Source organism: Nannospalax galili, unplaced genomic scaffold (assembly GCF_000622305.1).
Source record: "Nannospalax galili isolate Female #2095 unplaced genomic scaffold, S.galili_v1.0 scaffold1519, whole genome shotgun sequence".
NCBI classification, from domain to species: Eukaryota; Metazoa; Chordata; class Mammalia; order Rodentia; family Spalacidae; genus Nannospalax; species Nannospalax galili.
This window is the reverse complement of record NW_008342631.1, coordinates 5544-9883: the sequence shown is the minus strand read 5'-3', so window position 1 is coordinate 9883 and position 4340 is coordinate 5544. Positions and strand designations below refer to the sequence as shown.

The following is a 4340-nucleotide window of genomic DNA, read 5'->3' as shown; positions in this document are numbered from 1 at the left end:
AATCAATCGAGAAAGTGAAGAAAAAACCCAGAGTGGGAAAAATTCAGCAGTGACATATCTGACGGAGGTTTAACATCCAGAATATATTAGGAACTCAAAAATCAAAGAATCAAGGAAGCAAGTTACCCACTTAAAAGATGGGCTAAGATCTAAACAGAATGTTCTTGAAGGAGGAAATAAAGATGGCTAAGAAACAGCTTTAAACATGTTCAACATCCTTAGTAATTAGGGAAATGCAAATTAAAACCACCTTAAGATTTCATCTTACCCCAGTCAGACTGGCTAAGATCAACAGAACAAATGAAACCAAATGCTAGCAAGGATGTGAAACAAGGGGAACACTTATTCATTGCTGGTGGGATTGCAAACTTATGCAACCCCAAGAAAGCAGTTTTTGAGTCATATTTGCAGTGTTGTTTGTCCATGGCTGTTCTGTGGGGTGTGCTGTCCATCTGTCAGCTTCAGGAGCCCATGCCAGGCATCCATGAGCATCTTTATTGCGCTTTATGTTCAGTCAGCCACTGGATTGTGCATCTCTGTTCAGAAGCATCAGGGCACTGCTCACACGTCCTAGGCCTTTCTCATAGCTGCTATTACAGGTAAGTGGTGCTTGGCTTGCTGTAGAATATCTTTACTTTCACCAGGAGACAGGTTACTGAAATAGTATTGTAGCACCATTTGCATAAATACTTTGGGAGACACTGTCAAGGCCACCCTGATGTAGTTCTTCTCAGAAATGCTGAACTGGTGGAAGACCCATTTGGGCATCTTCTTGGCAATGGAGTAGCCCCACAGCAGATACAGCTGAGCAACCTGCTTATGTGTGACCCATCCAGGTCGCTTGCAATCTGCATGAAGTATCTGGACAACAGCACTTTATATTCAGTCATTTTTCTTGGAGCCCAAGGCAGGCTATGCATAGGGCAGCTGTTCGGCTTGATGGTTTCTTTAAGTTGTGCTCCGATGACATCTGCCATCCTGAGGGCAGAGCAGTTGAGGAAGTTATTGTGACACCACTTTTCCTCATGGTGCTCCATGCCACAGTTCAGTGCTCCATCTTGTTGGGCCTTGTAAACATTGATGAGGGTAAAGTGATCACCTTGAGAGTGTAAAATTGTCTTCCAACAGGTCATGGCAGTCTCCTCATGAGGCAGTCCCACGAGGCACATGTAAAAAGCAACTGGAGCTGTTACCATGGCAGTGATGGTAAGCATTTTGTCTATACACTCAAACTCACAGAATTCTAGGATAGACTTGGAGAGCTGTGGATCCAGAGGAAACTCAGACATGATCCCAACTTCTGAGAGGTTCCCGTCATTGTCTAGTGCTGCCAGGTAGTCCAGGTCCTCCAAGGCCTGCATCAGACTTTCTGGTGCTGGCCTGTTCATGAAGGTACAGTGGCCTAAGCCCTCTTTATGAAGCACATGATGATGGTCAGGTTGGCTTCCTGGATTTCTGCAGGTTTTGTTGACGTCATGTCTTTGGAGGCAAGTTCTTCAGTGTATAGACAGAAGTTTTCCTGAGAAAGAGGACCTGAGGATCTCCTTGCAAATCTCCACTTGGCTTTGGCTGATGGGCTGCAGGATGAGGGAGTTGGCTCTGATCCAGGGGTTGTACACCTGTCTCATTTCCACACCAACATCAATAACAAATCTGACTGTGTGGCTCCAGGTCAGAGACTCCCCAGAGCCAGTGGTCAGCACCACTCTTCTCTGATACACTTGACATCTTTTCTCTGTTTTATCAACTGGACTGAACAGGGAACATTTCTCTTTGGGATACAAAGGAACAACCCCCTGTTCCCCAGAACTGGGTTTAAGGTAGAGCCTTTTTGAGAGACAACTTCATAGGTTTTTTTCAATAACTTGCTCACAGGTCAGAAAGGCTATGATGTCACCATTCTTACCAGAGCAGTGGATTTCAAGGTTAAGGCATAAAATAGAAGAATCCCCACGAGTCCCGGTGAGGTACATGACCTCCACGGGATCCTTATTCTTCACTTCTATGAGAAACATGTTTCCATAGTAAGAACTGAGGTGGCTGAGGAGGAGAGGCAAGGAGTTAATTATGAGCTTCAGTTCCAGTCTTTCCAGTAGCACATCTTTCAGAAGTCCCAGCAGCACGTCGGTGGCAACACTTCTTCGTGAATGTCACCTAAGATGATGACCCCATAGCTACCGAAAAAAGGAGTGGACATCATTTCTTCTTGCAACGTCTCATCAGAACAGCATCTCAGAATGGTATCACTGGTGCAGCAGTTTTCAAAAGGTATCACATAGCCACCTTCATGACCAATGTTAACATTCATCTCCTCCATCACCTGCAGGGCCAGCTGGATTGAGTCTGCTTGTGGCCCTGTGAGCATATCACGCACCCATGCTAGTAGTGGATGGAAAGGCAATATTCAGTGCACCACTGAGGAACCTGAGAGCTCTTGCCACACTTGGCATCTCCTGACATGACCACAATTTGATTTTGCAGTAGATTCTCTGTAAAGGAGTATTTCTCTTTCCATATTGGAAATTCTTCTCTTTCTTTGAAGTTTATAAGAACGTGAAGAATAGGGCAAGCCATCAAAACAGCTCAGTTCCAAATCTTCACAGGCCAGAACTCCTTTCTCATCCCCATCACTGGAATCCAGAGATTCAGGAAAATAGTCCTTTTCTGGGGAGGTTGGATGCTCCAGTTCTCTTCATCCATTTCTTCCATGCAGGAGGGAGCTTAGGCAGCTGACATTCCAGTCAGGTTTCCCATCAGCAGTCTGGTGCACATGGGCTGTGAAGGAGACTCACACACTCAGCCTGGCTCCAAGATGCAGTCCAGGGTTTCAGCAAGCTGACTCCTCAGACCTGTGTCCCATGTTGTTGGGTTTCTTGGTGTGCTGGCACTGCTCGTTGATGACATGACTTTCAATAAACCAGATTTCTGCAGCCATGGGGACCAGCCACTCAGGCAGTCCCTACACCCAGCAGAGCTCAGGCAGGTCCCCCTGCATCTCAGGGACTTGAGGCCTTCCACAGGAGATATCTTCACAACTTAGAGAATGTCAAACTGACTGGGATCATTAGAAAACCAGAAATCATAGATGTTCCAACAAATGGACCAAAAACTGAGAGCCAAGTGTTAGTGTGTGTGGCAAGAGTCCTTCTGGAATTCCCTAAAATACAAACATAAACCTCAAGAATTTTAATTTTAATCTGAATTTTACTAAAATATTCAGAAAATAAAATGGGCTAGAGAGATGGCTCAGTATCGAAGAGTGCTTGCTGCTCTTAAAGAGGACTGAGTTAAGTTTCCAGAACCCATGTGTGGTGACTCTAAATTGCTGGAAACTCCAGCTCTATGGGATTCCCCACCCTCATGCAAACTCCACATATCTACACACACACACACACACACACACACACACACACACACACACAAACATATACACAAACAAATAATAATAGTTTTTTGTTTTGTTTTGTTTTTTCTTTTTTTAGGAAAAGGTAGCTTACTGCTTTCAGGGAATTTCCATTATGGAAAAGAGCCAACAAACATAAATGACAAGAGCTGCTCACATGGCCTAAATCATTTCTAGAAACATTATCACAAATTTTTGTTATACCTTTGGATGTTTATAAATGTAACCAAACTCACAGAAATACAAAGAGCATCAGCCTTTCTGGAGCACTGTGGAGAATGAGTCCAATGAGCTCCCTACAGATGCTACTTCACACAGGTTGTCACTTGTTAAATAGGGAACTGAGCCCATCCCATTTGATTATACCCAAACAGAGCATTAGATTCCTGGAAGCAGTTGATTCCAGGACAAGGTTGCTGAAGTAGCAGATGTGATCCACCTGTCTTCACTCCCGTGCACAAGGAATAGAAATACGAACCACCATGCCCACATTCGGCATGGGTCCTGGGAATGCGCTAAAGTTGTCATGCCTCCAAGTGAGCATTTCACTCAGTTATTGTCTCAGACCTATTTTTACATTCTTTGAGAGCCCGCCATGATGTCTCCCCTGCTGACTGCACCAATTTACATTCTCACCAGCAGAGCATAAAAGTTCCCTTCTCACATACGTGTCAGCATTTGATGTTTGGTTTTCACAATAGCTATTATTACTACAATGAGATAGAATCTCAATGCACTTTTAATTTGCAGTTTTCTGATGGCTATCTATGCTGGACATTGTTTCAAATATTTATTGGCCATCTGTACCACACTTTTGACAATTATTCATTTCTAGGTGTTATTCATTTGGGATTTTTTTTCAGGTATTGAGTGTTCTGAGTTCTTTCTTGTAGATATTGATGTTTATACAGATGCAGAGCTGGCTATGAATATTATT

At 43.8% G+C, this 4340-nt stretch overlaps 1 pseudogene; it reads right to left on the bottom strand.

The window, feature by feature from the left end:
* Positions 1–494: 494 nt before the first annotated feature.
* Positions 495–2935, bottom strand: LOC103738619 (annotated as a pseudogene).
* Positions 2936–4340: the final 1405 nt, after the last annotated feature.